The sequence below is a fragment of the Chiloscyllium punctatum genome, chromosome 29 (genome assembly GCF_047496795.1).
Source record: "Chiloscyllium punctatum isolate Juve2018m chromosome 29, sChiPun1.3, whole genome shotgun sequence".
In the NCBI taxonomy this organism is placed as follows: Eukaryota; Metazoa; Chordata; class Chondrichthyes; order Orectolobiformes; family Hemiscylliidae; genus Chiloscyllium; species Chiloscyllium punctatum.
Genome location: NC_092767.1, coordinates 29,680,969 through 29,700,960, shown reverse-complemented (window position 1 = coordinate 29,700,960; position 19,992 = coordinate 29,680,969). Strand labels below are relative to the sequence as shown.

General features: G+C 44.4%; 2 non-coding genes across 2 annotated transcripts; both read right to left on the bottom strand.

Moving 5' to 3' along the window:
* Window positions 1-10,883: 10,883 nt before the first annotated feature.
* Window positions 10,884-10,956, bottom strand: trnar-ucg (transfer RNA arginine (anticodon UCG)). Its single transcript has one exon. It is a non-coding gene; the product is annotated as a tRNA-Arg (tRNA).
* A 2,127-nt stretch (window positions 10,957-13,083) lies between these two features.
* trnas-aga (transfer RNA serine (anticodon AGA)) lies at window positions 13,084-13,165 on the bottom strand. Its single transcript has one exon. It is a non-coding gene; the product is annotated as a tRNA-Ser (tRNA).
* Window positions 13,166-19,992: the final 6,827 nt, after the last annotated feature.

Sequence of the window (19,992 nt, the reverse complement as noted above, 5' to 3'; positions counted from 1 at the left end):
AGCTCTGTGAACTCCTGTAGTCCTATAACCCTCAGCGTCTCTGGTTCCTCCAATCCCTACAATTCTCCCTGGCTGTGTGAACTCATCCAGCCCCTTCAACCCTCCCTCTCTCACTCACTCCTGCAGTTCCAACTATTGTTCATGTCAGTGTAACTCCCGGCACCAACAATCCTCCCGGTCTCTATAAACACCTGCAACTACCTCCCCTATTTGTGTAATCTCTAGTCCGTCCAATCCTCCCTTTCTCTATAATCTCCTGTAGCTCCAAATACCACCCAATCTGTCTAATCTCCGGTGCCTACAACATTTCGTTTCTCTAAAGACTTCTTTAGTTCCAACTACCACCAATATCTGTTTAATCACCAGTCCCTATATTCCTCCTGATCTCTGTAAATCCTTCAGGACGCATTACCCTGTTACTCCCCTTGACATCTTTCAGCCTGACAACCAATCTGACCTCTAACCACCAACAGTAATCTCAAACCACTTGAACTCTGTAACATTCTCCAGTCTCTACAACCCAGCTTTACTCTGTTAGCTTTCTGGGTGTCTGTATTCCCCTTTATCTCCAGTTCCAGATCCTTGTTCAGAGAAACACCAAATCTGGAAGAACACAATAATCTTCGGTGTATCAATAAATTTGCCTGATTTTCTAAATTTTAATGACTGCAAGTTCAACCTCTCCACCTTTTCTCATCAATATTCCTCAATTTTGAAGACCAGCCTGGTGAACCTTCTTTAGATTGCCTCCAATTCAAAGACATTTTCCTTCCAGATAGGGGACCAAACCTGTTCATTGTATTCTCAATGTGGGCTGACTGGAGCTCTCTAGAGTTGTTACAAGCTTTCCATATTTTTATTCTCCATTCCCTTTGGAATCAATACCAGCATTCTATTTGCCTTCTCTATGTTCTGCTGGCCATGTATGCCACCTTTCTGAGATTCATACGCAATGATTCCCAAGTTACTCTGTGATGTAGCTTTCTGCAATTGATCTGAAACAAATAGGTGACAGCAATAATCAGGAAAGTGCTGGAATGTATGGCAAACCTTATGCCAGAAATGATAACTGTACACTGAGAAACCTATGAAAAAAAGCGCAGTCCTTAAGACCGTCATGTATAGGTGAAGAATTAGGCCATTCGATTCATCGGGCCTATTCCACTATTTGATTATGGCTGAATTGTTTCTCAACCTCATTCTCTCAGTTACTCCTTGTAACCCTTGATCTCCTTACTCATCAAAAACCTAGCAATCTCTGATTTAGATATATTGGATTACTTAGCATTCACAGCCCCATGATGCAATGAGTTCCACTGATCCATCACGCTGTGGCTGAATATATTCCTCCACATCTCTACTCCAAAGGGTCGTCCCTTCACTCTGAAGTTGTGCCCTTGGCCCCTAGTCTCTCCTGCTCGTCCTCTTGCCCCCATCCACTCCATCCATTCCCCTCAGTATTCTGTAAGTTTGAATGAGATTCTGCCGCCGCCTCTGAAATTTCGAGTGCAGATTCAGAGACTTCACCTGCTCCTCATATGACAAGGACTTCATCCCTGGGATCTTTCTTGGAAACCTATTTCTCATAGTCCTTCACTTTATTTGTCCAGACTCTTAATGTATAAGGTGTAGAGTGTAGTCCCAACACTAACCCCGATCCATCGTGAACTTTCTTCACACACTCTGTCTTGTGCCAATCAGACAAATCCTCTATCCATGCTCAGCATGTTGTTCTGAAATGGAAATTTCATTTCACACCCACTGCTGGATTTATTTTTCTGTCTGGCCGTAAACAGCAGAGTTTCACCATTACCTTCCCATCTGTAATTCCCTGGAGAAGGTGGTGGGGAGCTGCCTTCCTGACCCATTGCAGTCCTTTGGGTGCAGGGACAGACACAGTTCTGGGAGGATGGAGCGTGGCTTGGAGGGCACCGTGGAAATGCTGGTGTTCCCGTGCACTCGGAGGTCCTGTCCTTCCAGGGTATAGTTGTTGCGGGTTTGTGAAGGGCTGTTGAAAGACCCTTCCTGAGTGATCTCAGTGCTATTTGTAGATTTTATTCATCCATTCATGAAGATGAGCTTTGTTGGCTGAGCCAGCATTTATTGTTGATTTGGAGTTGTCCCTGAGAAGGTGGTGATGAGCTGTCTGCCACTGCACCAGCCGTTGGAACTGTTGTTATCTGTGTCCCATCCAGCAGGAGTTACAACACTCCTCATGTCTGTAACAAATACAGACAATGCAGCTCTCTCTGTATATGTGACATACTTCTCTGCTCAGAATTCTTATACTTCCTAACAATATCTCACCTCCTTCATTCCCATCTGTGCTCGACCTCTCTAAATTTTCTTTATTCTTGTTTAAACTTCTGATCACCTAAAATTTCTCCCTTTGAAAATTTGTCACCCATTCAGCTTCTGTAACTCCATATAACTGTAATCAATGACACCACAGGTTCCCTTCCTAAATCTCTATAATTACAATGTAGAGCAGGTGTGTATGCTGGAATGGATAGAGATAGAGGAAGCTAATGTGCTGAAAATTTTGTCAAACATTAAGACTGACAAGTCGCCAGGCCTGGACCTGATGTGTCCTCGGCTGCTTTGGGAAACGAGAAGTGTAATTGCTTCGCCACTTGCGAAGATCTTTGCATCCTCGCTCTCCACTGGAGTCGTACCTGAGGACTGGAGACAGGCAAATGAATTCCTCTCTTCAAGAAAGGAAATAGGGAAATCCCTGGCAATTACACACCAGTAAGTTTCACGTCTGTCAACTGCAAGGTGTTAGAAAGGATTCTGAGGGATAGGATTTATGACCATCTGGAAGGCCATGACTTGATTAAATGTAGTCAACACGGTTTTGTGAGGGGCAGGTCAGGCCTCACAAACCGTATCGATATCTTTGAGGATGTGACTAGAAAAGTTGATGAGGGTCTAGCTGTGGATGTGATGTATATGGACTTCAGCAAGGCATTTGATTAGGTTCTCCATGGTCGGCTCATTCAGAAGGTCAGGAAGAATTGGATTCAGGGGAACATAGCTGTCTGGATGCAGAATTGGCTGGCCAACAGAAGACAGCGAGTGGTAGTAGAAGGAAAATATTCTGCCTGGAAGTCTGTGGTGAGTGGTGTTCCACAGGGCTCTGTCCTGGGGCCTCTACTGTTAGTAATTTTTATTAATGACTTGGATGAGGGGACTGATGGATGGGTCAGCAAGTTTGCAGACGGCACAAAGGTTGGAGGTGTCATTGACAGTATAGAGGGCTGTTGTAGGCTGCAGCGGAACATTGACAGAATGCAGAGATGGGCTGAGACGTGTGGCAGATGGAGTTCAACTGGGATAAATACGAGGTGATGCATTTTGGAAGGTCAAATTTGAAAGCTGAGTACAGGATTAAGGATAGGATTCTTGGCAGTGTGGAAGAACTGAGGGATCTTGATGTGCACATACATAGATCCCTTAAAATGGCCACCCAAGTGGACAGGGTTGTTAAGAAAGCATATGGTGTTTTGGTTTTCAATAACAGGGGGATTGAGTTTAAGAGTCGTGAGATCTTGTTGCAGCTCTATAAAACTTTGGTTAGACCGCACTTGGAATACTGCGTCCAGTTCTGTTCGCCCTATTATAGGAAAGATGTGGATGCATTGGAGAGGGTTCAGAGGAAGATTACCAGGATGCTGCCTGGACTGGATGGCTTATCGTATGAAGAGAGGTTGACTGAGCTCGGACTTTTTTCATTGGAGGAGAGGAGGAGAGGGGACCTAATTGAGGTATACAAGACAATGAGAGGCATAGATAGAGTCGATAGCCAGAGTCTACTTCCCAGGGCAGAAATGGCTAACACGAAGGGTCATAGTTTTAAGCTGGTTGGAGGAAAGTATTGAGGGGATGTCAAAGGCGGGTTCTTTGCACAGAGAGTTGTGAGAGCATGGAATGCATTGCCAGCAGCAGTTGTGGAAGCAAGGTCATTGGGGGCATTTAAGAGACTGCTGGACATGCATATGGTCACAGAAATTGAGGGTGCATGCATGAGGATCAATGGTTGGCACAACATCTTGGGTTGAAGGGCCTGTTCTGTGCTGCACTGTTCTATATTCTATGTTCTACCATGGTTGTGTGTGCTAAATTGGCACTTTTCTTCCTCCTCATCCATCCCAGGACTTACACCCCCTACAATCACACTATTTGAAATGCTCCCATTCTCTGCACCTCTTCATGTCCTGAGGGTCCTTGAACACCACCAAAGCTCCAAAAGTTTATACTCCCCCCAGTTACTGCAACTTGTAACTCTGTAATATTCAACAGTCTCCAGAACAATACAACACTTGCTGGCTCTCAATTTGTATTTTTTGAAGTCTACACATCTCTTTAAGCAGCTCAGGAAAAGCCCTTTAGTCTCTACAAAGCTCCATCATGAAGAAGCCACAATCTCTCTATTTCCTTTGCCTACCTCACTGTCTGCAATTCTTGCTGTATCATACAGCCAACTTCTTTCATTGCTGCAGGTCCACTTAGCACCCTGGATAACCTGTTCCATCCCACATAGCTCGCTCAATCACTGTAGCACCCTCTGCATTATCTAATCCTCTTTTTTCCCAGTCTTCCTGGCACAATGGCGATCCTGTAAGAGAGCAGGGCGGAATGGGATGTTATAAATCTCAGCTGAGGCTTGAGGCCTACCATTACCTGGGAGTCACAAGGGGAAGGAACCCGAGAATGAACAGTACAGAGCGGGAGAGTATAAATCAGCACTGAGGATCGAGGCCTACTCGTACCTGGGAGTCACAGAGACTGTGACCCAGTGAGGGCGCAGAGTGGAGTGAGAGCTGGAGGATTACACGTACCTGGGAGTCACAGAGACAGTGACCCTGTGAGCGATCAGAGTGGAATGGGAGCTGGAGGATTACACGTACCCAGGATTCACAGAGACGGTGACCCTGTGAGGGAGCTGTGTGGAGTGGGAGCTCGAGGATTACCCCTACATGGGAGTCATAGTGATAACCTTCTGCTGCTGGGACCTGCCCGCTCTGAGATTGAAAGAAGTGAAAGAGCCATCACAGTAAAGGTTGTAAGATCATTGGCTGATAATAAACCATTATTAGTGACTGTCAGTTAATTGCTCTAAGTCAGGAAATTTATGTTTTAACTTCTGAAGTTAGGATTGAAATCAGAAATGAGAGGGAGAAGTGAAATTCTGAGCCAATATAATAAATTACCTTCAGTAAGCCACAGTTGAAGATGAACCATATTGATATGCCCTGGATGTAAACTTCTTTCTAAGTCATTAAGTAAGTTACTCTAGACATTTTACATTTTAAGTCATGGTAAGACATATTTGTCAGATGGGAAATGTGTTCTGTTACATTGGGAAATCTTAGCCCCACTTGTGTCTTAGATGAACACGGGGTCTTGGAGCTCAGACAGTGACTAGAGACTCTGTGATGTTGACAGTTATGGGGATAGCACGCACACAGAGCAAATCACCCTACAGACACAACAACATGGAATAAGTAAGCGGACGGTGGATTAGGCAATCGAAGAGAAACAGCCAGGCAATCCAGGAATAGCTTGACGTGTCCCTCCCAATTCAGTTTCCCAGTTTGGAAGCTGATGAAGTTGCGGCCTGCTCAGGGGAGGGCAGTCAGAGCCATGCGTTTGGTACCACAAGCAGCGTGACTGTAAGGAGAGGAGGGAGAAGGAAGGAGGAGCAATAGGCACAGGGGAGTCAGGAACGTGAAGAAGGTGTCAGTGTGTCTGTAATTCCAGGATAGTGGTGTTAAAAATGTTATGGTGTCAGCTGGACATTCGTCTGGGGGACAGTGAGCACAAAGGTCATGTCCAGGTTGGTAGAATGACCTGGGTAGGAAGGGTGAAGTGGTCTGGGAATCAGAATTTATGGAGCTAGGTTGATTGTTAACAAGTGGAACCTCAAATGTAGCAATCCCTAGAATACTCCCAAAAATATGTAAAAGTGAGAACAGGACTCTGAGTTTTAGATAGATGAGAGTGTGACTGGAATGATGGTGCATCAAGAAGGACTTCAGATTCCTGGGACATTGGGACTGGTTCTGGGGAAGGCAGCAACTGTCCAAGCTAGATGGGCCATCGTGAAAGAGTTGGGACTGAATTTGTTACGGGGTGTTTGGGAGGGATTGAAAATAAATTGGCGTGTGCTTAGGATCCAAAAAAGAATGGTAGAGGAGGCGATCAGGATTCTCAAAATAAATGGGAGATACAGTTGGTACTAATTTATAACAAGTTTATCAGTGAAAGATGGAGTGAGAAAGAAAGCCTTAATCTGAGGTACACTGCACGGTCATGAATACTCGGAGTTTGGGGAGTGACATATACAGATTAGTGTGTGCAAATCTGATGTACTGCTCACCGAGAGCTGGCTCAAGGTTGTCTGGGCTGGGTGTTAAATATTGCTGGGTATAAAGGATTCCAAAATTATCGAAGTGAAGGGAATGGATCAAGGTAGAAGTGTTGGTTTAGATTAATGTTAGTTAAGGAATCCAAGAGAAAGAGGATCCGTCCAAGGACAGAATAAATTTGGCTGGAGCAACAGAACAAAAATGTACAATTAACCTGTGAGGTACAGTCTGTCGGCCAGCAACCATTGGAAAGGGTGGAGAGAATAAATATGCAGGGTCATTTGAGAGCGATGAAAATATTACAGATTAGTTATACTGAGCAACTTCATTTATCCAGATATTGACTGGGTTACTGGTTGTGCAGGGTCATGAGGGACATGCGTTCCTGGGTTACATGGAGGAGAGATCACTTCAGGAGTATGTGTCCAGCCCAAGAGAAGATGTACTGTTGGACCTGGTCCTTGGGAAAGAGATGGAGCAAGTGGTCCAGTTTTGGGAACGTTTTGTGGATCAGCGATCATTTTATTGTAACGTTCACGATGATGATGGAGAATGATATGCAATAATTGAAAGTAAGAAACATTAGTTGACTGAGAACAACTTTGGGAGGGGCAATAATAAAGCTGGGAAATTTTCAGCGAGGCAAGTGAAATGGTAGCTTTAATTAGAGTGAAACAGTTCCAATGGAGCTGGGATTATGGAGATGTGGCTGCAGTGTGACCATGACTGGGAACTGGATAATCAAAGGTTTTCCCCATTTCTACAGGAAGAATAAATAGGCCAACACAGTGAAGTAGCGTTGTGTTTAAAGGATGCGATCAGTATTATTGTGATGCTAATCAATTTACATACTGCTCCTCCTGCCCTCTCCCCTCATCCCTGCGTATTGATCCTATTAGATATTGGTAACATTTGAAAACTTCAGAAAATTGCAGTATAGACGAGATCACTCTGTCCACTGTCTGCATTGGACAAGATGTAATAATATTTTTGAAGCCCTAGTTCTGTCTCCCCAGATACTATAGGACTTCAGTTGCAGATCCCGGCACCTTTTTAAAATGGTTTGAGAATTTCTGCATGTACTCCGCTTCCATACGTGACTCCCAGGTCGCTACCATACTCTGGGTGAAGTAACAGCTTTTCTCACCACTTCACTAATGTTTGATCCAATATAATAAAATATAAATAAATATTAAATATTCACCGCTGGTAACAACAGGAGAAACATGTTCTCTCCATTTCTACCCAGGCTCTTGACAATATGTGCACCCCAATCAAATCTCCTTTCAATATCCTCCGTTCCAATCTTTCCCCACAACTGCACTTTCACGGTCACAAGGTAACGAATCACCTCTGTTCCCTTTGCAGTCCAATTCAATCCTTCCAGGTGATGGGGTGAGCAGAACTGCACACAGTCCCCAGGCTGTGACTAAACTCATTATTTATACAGTTTCTGCATAAGCTTCCAGCTCTGAAATTCTGTATTTTGTCTGATGGAGTATATAATGCCATTTGCTACATTAATCAGATTATTGATGTTTCCATCTTCCTTCACATATCTGTCCACACTGACCATACTCTCATTTATTGTACATTCTTCTCTATTGTTGATGTCCCCAAATGCCTTGCCTTGCACTTCTCTGGGTTGTTTGCTCCATTCACCTGGACCCCATATTTTCTGTTTTTATACAGTCTGCCATGGAATCTCTCGTCAAATCCAAGTAAGTCACATGCAGTTACCGTCAGATGAATTGCTCACGACCTTCCTTGATCAAATCCAGACCGACTGTCCTAGACTCCCTGGGACTTCCTCAGTGACCGTTTATCCACTGTCTCAGAGATCCAGCCTCGACCTATTCAGTCAGTCCCTTGCTCCACATTAAACAAGGCTGCAGTGTTAGCTGTTCTCCAGGCCTCCGGCACCATCCCTGCATCCAGTGAGGAATGGATAATGTAGGTAACTATAATGCGGGGAATTTTCCCCAGCTCCTTTTAACAGTCTGGAGCATTGTGTTGCCCAATTTTAAGGATTTGAATCTCCTGTTTAATTCTCTGCTCCAAGCTCTTTACTCCTAATACTTTCACACTGCATCCCTATTTTCATTCAGACAGACAGAGGCCTAAACCATCTTATGATTTGTTCAAGTCTTATTTTAGTCGATTTTGACAGAGGATTTCTCTCCACAAGGTGAAGTGTATTTTCTCATGATCCCATCTTCAATCTGCCTCATTAACTACCCTCCCTGCCCACGTGGTCTTCCTCTCATCTGACACTAACGCTATGATGTTTCCTGTTCATCATAACAACTGCCTGCTGGCTGGATATCCCAGAATGCACAGGCCTCGCTGTTACAGGTGACATCTTTAAAAAGTCATTACACTCTTGGATTGTGAATCCAAAACTGCCCTGGTCAAGTTGGGTAAAACTGGGGCCCCACTTTGTGGCCAAGCCCCTGAGATTCTGGTGGATGACATGGTGCAGGAGAGGGAAATTATCTTCCACCAGGACTGGCAGGGGAGGCCATGACACCAGACCCTGCCAGCTTGGTCCGAGGGAGACCCCTGGGTCAATGAGATGCCAGCCTTCTGGGTGAATGCCCAGCAGTGTAAAAAGGAGGTCAGTGACCTTCTCCACTCCACCAGGGTAAGTGCCACCATCTGACGTGTGTGAACTCACCCTCACTTTCTGTGTTACTGCACCCACCTCCTACCAAGGCTAATGTTGCCCCACTCTCACTGGATGCAGCACCTTCTCTTGGTCTCTCTCTAACCTCTTCTCCATCCATCTCCCCAACTCTCCGCAATTCTCCCTTGGTTGCCTATTCACTCACTCAGGATACCTCACTACCTTTCCCCCAGCTGTACCAGCACTAACAGATGGACCAACCACTTACATTTCCCTAATCTTTTTTGGTAATTCCCACATTTCAGAAGGAACCATCCTGAAATAGGGCAGAAATAGCCAAGCGAGATAGGGGTCTCCCAGCATTCAGCTCTCCACCCCTCCTCACAGCAGAAGGATCCTGACCCTAACAACCACGAGAGACAGACTGACAATGTCCAAGCTCCCGGACTGATATCTGAGACTCCCCTTGACTCTCTGACTGTGGACAATGATAGCAAGCATCCTGGGTTTGTGTCTGCGCTAAACACCAAGATAATACAGCAGATGGGTGAGCTTCGTAGCTTTCATACCTTTGCTGTCATTTGTAAGGTGCGAGACACCAATGTAAAAGAAGAAAAGCACAAAGTTAGGACAAGATATTTGCAGCAAAATTGATTCAACATTATTTATTGAAAGGAAAATCACACTTGGCAATTTGCTAGACCTCTTTGCGAACATGACCAGCAGAGGTAATCAAGGGAGCTATTGATCTGAGTATTCTTGGACATGAAACAAACAAAGGTTAGTGACATATTCATTTCTCTTTTTAGCGAAGGAAATGGTCTTTCCTGATGGTTACAATGAAAGAGATGGTTCCCAATAAAAGACAGAGATTAAGTCGCTTGTAGATACACTTCAATGTGATACGATTAACTTTCAGCCCCTAATTACCCCAGAGATGGAGGGGGTGAGTTACTTTTCTTCACTCTTCAACTCGACAGCATGGAGGTACAGACATGAAACCGCTAGAGATGGAGTTCTTGAATTGGGAACCAGCGACACTGAAGGAACTAGGCAAAAGTGAGTACTGCAGATGCTGGAAACCTGATTTTAGATCAGAAAATTTTGGAAAAGCACAGCAGCATCCGAGGAGCAGGAAAGTCGATGTTTCTGTTGCCAGTCTTTCTGCGTTCCGCAAACAATTTTCGTTTTTGGCTCAGATTTCCAGCAACTGCAGCTATTCGTATTATGTTAACATTCATCATGTTTTGGACAAAACCAATGACATGCTCTCATCGGAAAATCGGCAGAAGTACTGGGACACCGACATGTTAGCTGAACAATCCCAGCATTCCATGAGCCGGAATACGATCCGGGCCACGGTTCTGAGAGTATCGAATCCTCACAAGTAAATAACAAGACAAGGCGATAGATACTGTCGTATTTGGTGTAAATAAAACACCCTTTATGAACATTTTCCTTGCAGATTATTTTCAACTTGTCTTCGTAGATTTACAAAGTGGGAAAAGGCCATTCCACCTGTGTGCATCGCGGCTAATCAGAGAGCCAATCATTCCAGTCGCAGTTTCCAACTTTGGCCCAAAGTCTCATGTGTTCTAATGTTCCAAGTGCAAATGTCAATGACTTTATCCTGTGTTCTTAAATGGCACAATAATGGGGCAGATGAGTGACCTTTGCACAGCGACTTGTAACTCTTTTGAGGAACTCATGCTCATTTTCACCCACAAAGGGAGACACACAGAAAGATACCCCCAAAGCGACAGAGGTCTGTGGTGAGCTGGAATTTCAAATGCAAGTTTCAAAAGTGGAAGCACAGAAGCGACGTCCCGGCAGGGCATCACATGGGAGCGTCAACGTGGGGCACGGTTAAAGTTGGACACTTCCTTCGAGCCAGGTAGGACTCGAACCTACAATCTTCTGATCCGAAGTCAGACGCGTTATCCATTACGCCACTGGCCCAACAGGCATGCTCACGGCTCGCAGAATGTCCATATGTAATGCCATGGACTTTCACGGAATCAGAATTAAAAAGGTGAACAAGCAGCGAAGAAAATCACCAACACTGCTTCACTTCGAAGTTTCCAATTTGTGAAGCAGTGCCTTTCACTGGCAAGGGAGAAACATTTGTCCTCAGCTGCCTGCTTCGGGGTCGGCTCCTTCTCTGCTGGAAGTTTCCATCGTTTTATTCGCAGTCCCGACGCGATTTCATGATCCACTCCAGTGAAAACGTGTCATGGTGTCGTCTAAGCAAGACCCTGCCGAAACTCTGCGAGAGACATCTGGTCATTTCGAGCTCAGGATGTGGAATTAGACGAGCTGCGTGACACCTTTTATTGGCGCCGCCACTTCACTGCAAATTAGCGGCTCAAAACGAGCCGTTGTTAGCATCAGCTTGATTTGTACCTTCCTGTCGTGCATTTGCTGAACAACATCAGATAGATCCCGTCCGGCCCAGCTGACTTATCTATTTTCACACTCTGCAGTATTTCTAATATCTCTTCCATGTGAACCTCAATCTCTTCTAGTCTAGACGCAAGTATCTCTCTATCTTCCTCGCCAACATTTTCATTATCTATAGCGAACTCTGTCGAAAAATATTTATTTAGTGCTTCCTCTATCTCCACTGACTCCACATACGACTTCCCACTATTATCCTTGATTGTCCCAAATTTAACTCTCGTCATTCTTTTAGTGCTCACATACCTATGGAAAGCCTTAGGGTTAACCCTGATCCTATCTGCCAACAACTTCTCATGTCTCCTCCTGGTTCTTCTCAGCTCTCTTTTTAGGTCTTTCCTGATATCGTTGGAACCCTCGAGCGCTCGAACTGAGTTTTCACGTTTTCTCCTAACATAAGACTTCTTGTTCTTCTTGACCAGGGTTTCCACTTCCTTAGTAAAGCACGGCTCACGCGTTCTATATCTTACTCCCTCCCTGACAGGTACATACTTATCTAGGACACACAGGAGCTTTTCCTTGAATAAGCTCCACATTTTTAATGTGCTCACCCCCTACAGTTTCCTACCCCACTCTACGATTCCTAAATCTTACCTCATTGCATCGTGATTTCCCTTCCACCAGCTGAAACTCTTGCTCCGTGGAGTACACCTATCCTTTTCCATCACGAAAGTAAACCTGAGAGAATTGTGATCGCTGTCTCCACAGTGCTCACCTACTTCCAAATCTAAAACCTGGCCAGGCTCGTTACCCAGTACTAAATCGAAAGTGGCTTCTTCCCTTGAAGGCATGTCTACATACTGTGTCAGGAAGCCCTCCCGCACACAGTGGACAAAAACTGACCCATCTATAGTACTCGTACTGTAGTGATCTCAGTCAATATTTGGATATTGTCTTGAGTGTTCCAGAGTTTTTCATTATCCCACAGTCCAGATGAAGTTTGTATTCCTCGCGTACGGGAGCGAGAATTCTTTCAATGTCTCAGATCAGTTCCTGTCTCGAGAAGATCAGAGTCAATGTCCCTTCCTCTACTCGGACTGACAATTTACACTTCTTCAAATTCCTATGATTCCATTTCCCAAAGGGTTTCTCAAGATTTCCAAAGCTGGAGCCTAAATTATATGGTTTGCTTCCTAAACATTTTTCCAACTGCCAACTGACAATATTTTCACAGGAATTCTTCACAATCCTCTGGCTTGCACCATGTCCAGGGATGAGAAGTCCCGTTTGGTGGAGAGAGTTCCTAGGCTGGTGAGTTTCACTTTGGAACAAAGATGGTTAAGTGGCAATTTCCTGCGGTCGTTTGTAATGATGGTAGAGGTAGCGGTGGGGAATGAGCACTCTGACGAGCAGGAGGAAGTGTTGCCAATGACCAGAGTCAGAGAACAGAGGACAAGGGATGAAAGGAATCTAATGAAAAGCAGCACTTCTGCTCAGGGCGTTCAATAACAACTGCAGAAACCCGATGTGTCGAGCAGTGTATCTGGAAAGAGAAACAGAGATAATGTTTTAAATGTGGAGCATTTCTGATGAAGAACTCGAGTTTCTCAAGTCTAATCAAATTACAGGCCTGGTTTGCAAAACAGGCTTTCTGAACTTTGAATAGTTCCAGCAGGAAAGCGTTCATAACGTAGTCAGCAGGATTCGAACCTACGTGGGGAAACCCCAATGGATTTCTAATCCATCGCCTTAACCACTCGGCCATGACTACAGAAAGCAGCGACCCCTGAGTTTTGACCAAATCAGCCGTGATCTCATTGAAAGCTGCCGCTGACTTGAGTTACATGTTTCCATCTCCATTCATACCTTTGCTGTCATTTGTAAGGTGCGAGACACCAATGTAAAAGAAGAAAAGCACAAAGTTAGGACAAGATATTTGCAGCCAAATTGAGTCAAAATTATTCATTGAAAGGAGCTATTGATCTGAGTATTCTTGGATCTGAAACAAACAAAGGTTAATGACATATTCATTTCTTTTTCTGGCGAAGGAACTGGTCTTGCCAGATGCTCACAACGACAGAGATTTTTCCCAATTAAAGAAGGCAAATAAGTCCCATCTCACGCTGACACCATCGTGAGCGCTGCTGTTTCACAATGCCACGGAGTCAGGGTCAATTCCCGCCTCAATCAACTGAATATGTGGAGTTTGCACAATCTCCCTGTGCCTGCGTGTGCTTGCTCTGCTTTTCTCCCACAGTCCAAAAATATACCGGTTTGTTGAAATGGCCGTGCTAAATTGACGTGGTTAAAGGAGAGGAATGCATTTGGGCTCGGGCGGGTCGGTGTGGAGTTGCTGGGCTGAAGGACCTGTTTGCACATTGTAAGTATTCTAATCTACAGTAATCAATGACCAAGGTATGGCGCACGTTGTTCGGTGGGGCATGTATGAGTTTTCGATTGTTTTTCTTCAAAGTTTCTTTACAATTCAAACAGGAGAGGAAGAAGGGAAATGAATGTCTCCCATAATTCTTGCCTTCTTTTATCATTCACAGGCGGTATTTTATCCTGTACGTTTTTTGTTACACTGTGGTTACTGTTAGTGTTCTTGTAAGCTGCACCGGCTGGTTTCCTCTTTCCTCAATGTTCCTCATCTCTACCCAAACCCACTTTCCATCCTTATCTCCTGTATCAAAGTGATCTCTAACCATTGCATAATTGCGACGGAAAGTGAGCTTTTCACACGCCTGTGTATATTTTTTCCCAATATTAATTGATCGTTTACTGTGTTGCAATTGCGCACGAGAAGAGGAAAACAAAATCGAGGCCGGTGGTCCTGGATTTCAAACGCACGTAATTGCAGCTCAAACGCAGATTACTGCACACAATGCGATCACGGAAGAATGCACCGAACCGTCAGGAAGCACACAATAAGTACAATGCTGTCTGTCATGTCAGGAACAGGACTAGAAACACAACAGGAATACGTCTCTTGGGTACTATTTTGGATGTATTTCTCAATGAGCTATCGTGTTTTACATATGTTCCATCGGGAGTTACCTCACACAAGGAAGTAACCAGTGCTGCAGACGGTCATATCATCCGAGTTCCAAGTCCCGGAGTCAGAGACACTCAGATCCCTGTGTGTACCTACAAGGAACAGCTGTGCATGGGGTTTACAGGGTAACTGAACTGCCTGAACGCAGCCCGATGGTCGTCTGTCTGCTTCTCCTCTATCGTTTTATGTGCAGTCCCTGCGTGCAATCCTGTTAACTACGTTTGTCTGGCACAAGTCGGGCATTGGTCACTTGTCTCTGAGAGAGGCTGTTGGTTTATGTGTTGTCATAATTCCGAGTGTAAGGAGGAATCTGGCTGTCAGTTCCTAGAAACTTACTATAATAAATGGAAGCGTGCTTTTTAACTTGCCGCGTGGCATATACTCGTTGCAAAGTTCGTGCACTGCGAATCACGTTGCGGGACTATCCAATTTTGGCAAAGAATTTGTGTGGCAGTCATGAGTTGCCACGACCAGCTATCCCGAGTAGCAATACGGACAAATGGCAAGAACAACAAATTCGATTAGAGCAGCACAAGGTTAATGGGTCAGTGCAAACAGAAGGCAGCCAGAAGATTTCTGGGTGTAGGGCAATCACCCAAGGAACCTTTTCATATGAAAGTCTGTGCATCAGTAGAACCTGGGACCAAAGTAATCTACATTGGTTATTCATATTGCAGACAACTTGCTTTGTTCCTCGTTTACTCTGAAAGTGAATAGACATAGTTATTTCACCGTTATTTCGAAAGAAGATCCTGCATTGAATCTGTTCACCGTTTTTTGATGCTGTGGCAAAAAGGTGGGCAATCGCGATGTGAAACGTTGCTATACTTTCATTTCCTTCATTACTGTCCTGGTGAGGGAGAAAGGTGATTGGCTCTCTCGATCAGATGGGGGCACCGGCGCATTGATGGCCGAATTTAATCACGGATATAATTGGAAATGTTCACTTTTAATGGTTCGTTGTTGTGTTTTGTTTTATGATACTTGAGCACTTTCTGGGACTTGGCAATACACTAAATCTCCAGTAGGTTTGGAATTGCATTGCTGTTATTTGTGCGAGCAGTTCATGTCAGAGACGACTCACAGTGCCTCACAGACAGCACTTAAGCTTCGGTGTGTCTGATCATGGTACTGCCTTTTCAGTTTTGATTCTGTTCCACGTTAAGAGCTTTCAGTTTTTGGATTCGCTGGAGAGCAATGTGGGTAATGCGATACGTGAGGTATTTTTCTTCATCCAATATCTTTGATGGCGAACTTGGGAAAGTGTCAAGAAGGATGGTCTTTGGCAGCAAATATCCGGAAAACCTTCATCTCTGGATCGGTTGGGCTCATCCATCCTCCAAACAAAATAACCAAACTCGCTGGCTGAGTAACAAACAACATGCGTTTTTTTTTTGCAAATGGTGTATTCAAACTGTTGCCGGTGGCTGGAGCATCTCAGACTTGTCCAGAATGGAAACAAATCCCGCGATCCAACTTGCCCTTGCTGAATAGATAACCGAAATTAATCCATACATTTCTGCCAATATTTGTGCCTTATCTCTCCGAGGTCTTCCTGTCTATACACCCATTCAGATGCCTTTGAAATGTTGTGAGTGCACCAGACTCTGCCACTAAATGTGGCAAGTCATTCTACACACACAAAAGTTCTGTGTGAAAAACATGTGTCCGTCACATCCCTTTTCAATTTTTCCTCTCTCACGTTAAACGTTTGCCATGTAGATTTGAACTCGCGTGTCTTGTGAAGAAGTGCTCCCTGACTATTTACTCTGTCTGTCTTCCTCATGATTTTATAAGCTTCTGTGAGGTCAAACATAAGCACTGAAGCTCCTGGGAATCTGACGAAGCCTATTCTGTTTCGTTCTCATGTCCAAGCAGTGCAAACCTTGCAAATCCTTGTAAAGGTTTTCTAAACATACACTTGCAAGAAGTTTGTCCAGCTGCAGCACTTGTTTGACCGCGTGGCCACTCTGGAGCTGCGGGTGGACTCACTGTGGAGTGTCAGAAATTCTGGAGAGTTATATTGCCTCCCAGGTGCTCAGGCCAGGGATGTCGCCCATCAGCTGAAGAGCATTCGAAAAGGAGATCGTGAACAGCCAGTTGACTTGGTGCATACAGGCACCAACAAAAAAAAAACGAGATGAGGACCTGCAGGGAGAATTCAGGGAGCTAGGAGAGAAATTAAAGAGGAGGACCTCAAAGGTAGCAATGTCGGAATTACTGCCTGTGCCATGTGACTGCCAGCGGAGAAATGAATAAAAAAAAACGGCACGGTGAACACGTGAGTTGAGGAATGGTGCTGCAGGGCGGGTTTCAGATTTGTTGGATTTTGTGATCAGTTCTGGGGAATGTGGAACTATAAGATAATTGATCTACATCTGAACCAGATGGGAACGTATGTCCTTTCGGGAGTTTTTGCTACTGCTGTTGGGGAGGTTTTATACTAATGTGGCAGGGGGCTGGGAACCACAAGATTAAACAAGTCGGCAGTGAGGTGGAAACTGGAAACGCTAAGAATCTGGAAGATAGCATTAATAATGGGAAGAGTAGGCAGAGAGCAGATGAATGCAAAAGAACTGGTGGACTGAAATGCATCTACTTTAATGCATGGATATAGACAGATGAATTTAGGGCTGAGGTTGGTGCCTGGAATATGAGGTTATTGCGATCACAGAGATTTAGTTGATGGAAGGGCATGGTTGGCAACCAAATGTTCTAGGATATAGACGCTTCAGACGGGACAGGGAGGGAAGTAAAAGGGGAAGGAGTTGCATTCCTGGTCAGGGATGATCTCATGGCTGTGCGAAAGGAGGACACCATATAGGGCTTGGGTCGTGAGACACTATGGATGGAGCAGTGAAATAAGAAGGGTGAGGTTAGATTTTTGGGGCTGTATTACAGAGAGCGTGAGGTGTAAGAAAAATAGTTAAATAGACCATGGAAAGACGTAGAAGCAATAATTTAGTGTTGATTGGAGATTTCCGTTTTCCCAACATTGACAAGGATACTCTTAGTGTCAGAGGTCTGGATGGGATACCATTTGTAAGAAGCCTCCAGGTGAGTTTTCTGGAGAGGTATATCAATAGTCAGACGAGGGAATAGGCCATATTGGAACTGATATTGGGGAATAAGCCGGGGCTGGTGATAGCAGTTGCCGTGGGTGATTTCTTTGGGAAGTGTCCAATAATCTGTAAGTTTTAGAATACTCATTGACAAAGATGAGAGTGGTCCTAAGGAAAGAGTACGAAACTGGGCCAAAGCTAACAATATGAAAATTATGCAGGAGGTCGGAAATGTGGATTGGGCACAGCTATTTGTAGGAAAGTCCACAGTTCATATGTGTCAGGCTTTCAAAGATAGGTTAAATATAGTGCAGGATAGGCATGTCCCGTTGAAGGCAAAGGATTTGAGAACTGTTGATGACAGGACAATTGTACGACTCGCCAAGAGGAAAAGGGAAGCACACATATCGCCTCGGCAGCTCACAACATAATGGTCCCTGTAGGAACATGAGAAGAGTAGGACAAGTCTTAACCGAGGAATCAAGGGTGTTGAAAGGGGTCATGAAACAACTCAACGCTAGCACAATTAAGGAGAATCCTAAAGCCATTATTCATATATAAGATGCAAGCAGGTAACCAGAGAAAGGATTGGTACACAAAAGGAAAATTAAGGAAGGCTGCATGTCAAATCTGAGAGAGTGGGTATGATTCTGAATGATTATTTTGCATCAGTGTTCACTGAGGAGAGGAACATGATGAATGTTGAGTCTAGAGGAAGACATTTGATTAATCTGGATCATGTTGACATAAGTAGGGAAGCTGTATTGGGCAGGCTAGGAGTAATTAATGTGGACAAATCGCCAGGAACAGATGGGATCTATTCCTGGTTCCTGAGTGATGTGAGAGAGGAAATAGCTGGGGCCCTGACAAATATCTTCGTGGCATCCTTCAGCACAGGTGAGGTTCTGGCCGACTGGAACGTTGCTCATATTGTCCCCTGTAAAAGAAGGATAGTAGGGATATTCCGGATAACTACAGAACAATGGGCCTAACATCAGTGTTGGGAAAGTTGCTGGAGAAGGTACTGAGTGATAGGATCTGTTCATATTTAGAAAATAATGTGCATATCAGTGAGAGGCATTGAGTTTTTCGGGGAAGTGCCTAAGTTGATAGATGAAGGAAAGCCTGTTGATGTCATATACATGCACTGCAGTAAGGAGTTAGATAAGGTTCCCCATGGTAACCAAATACAGAACGTAAAGTAACATGGTGTGCAGGGTGTTCTAGACAGGTGGATAAAGAATTAGTTGAGCAATAGGAGACAGAGTGGCAGTTGAATGGAGTTTCTGGAAATGGAGAAAGATGACCAGTTGTGCTCCACAGGGGTCAGTGTTGTGGTCACTGCTGTTTGTGATATACTTAAATGATCTGGAAGAGAGCACTGTTGCAATAATCAGAAAGTTTGCAGATGACTCGAAGATTTCTGGACTAGCAGAAATTATAAGTGACTATTAAAGAATACAGGAGGATATAGATATACTGGAAAGTTGGGCAGAAAAGTGGCAGCTGGGGTTCAAAACAGGCGAATGTGAGGTGACGCATTTCGGTCAGTCTAATTCTAGATGGGGTTATACAATGAACGGAAGAGCTTTGGGGGAAAAAAAGTTGATGGATAGAGAGATCTGTGAGTGCAGGTCCATTATACACTGAAGTTTGCTGCACAGGTGGATAGAGTGGTCAAGCAGGCATAGAATATGCTTGGCTTCATGGATGGGGTATTGAATAAAATGGCTAACATTTCATGTTAAAACTGAACAATACATTGGTCTGACCACACTTAGAATACTGTGTAAATTTGTGGTCGCCACATTACCAAAAGGATGTGGACGCTTTGGAGAGGGCGTGTAAAAGGTTTCAGCGGATGTTGCCTCATATGGATGGTGCAATCTAGGAAGAGAGGTTGAGTAGGTTATGTTTGTTTTCATTAGAAAAAAGGAAAGTTTGAGGGAGACCTTTTTGAGGTTTACATAATCATGAAGGGTACAGACAGGGTAGTTACAGAAAAGTTTTATTTCCCAGGTTGAAGGATTAAATACCGACAGGTCACGCTTTCAAGGTGAGACGTGAAAAGTTTAAGAGGGATACACGCGGCAACTACTTGACACAGCAGGTGGTGGGTGTCTGGAGCGCGTTCCCAGCAGAGACGGGAGAGGTAATCACGGTAGATATATTTAAGAGGCGTCTGGACAGATGCTTGAGTAGGTGGGGAGCAGAGGGATACAGATGCTTAGGAATTCGGTGACAGGTTAAAACAGTAGATTTGGATCGGCTCAGGCTTGAATGGATGAAGGGCCTGTTCCTTGTCTGTACATTTTATTTGGTATTTCTTCTTAAATTACGCCAATTTCATTACAAAATTTGCGAGGTCTAAGTGTCTGAAGTGAATCCATGCTGAAACACTAGTCATAACAAATCTGAGTGCTGGCTTTTATATGATAGCGTGGTCGAGCGGTCTAATGTGTTGGATTTTCAGCTTCAGTT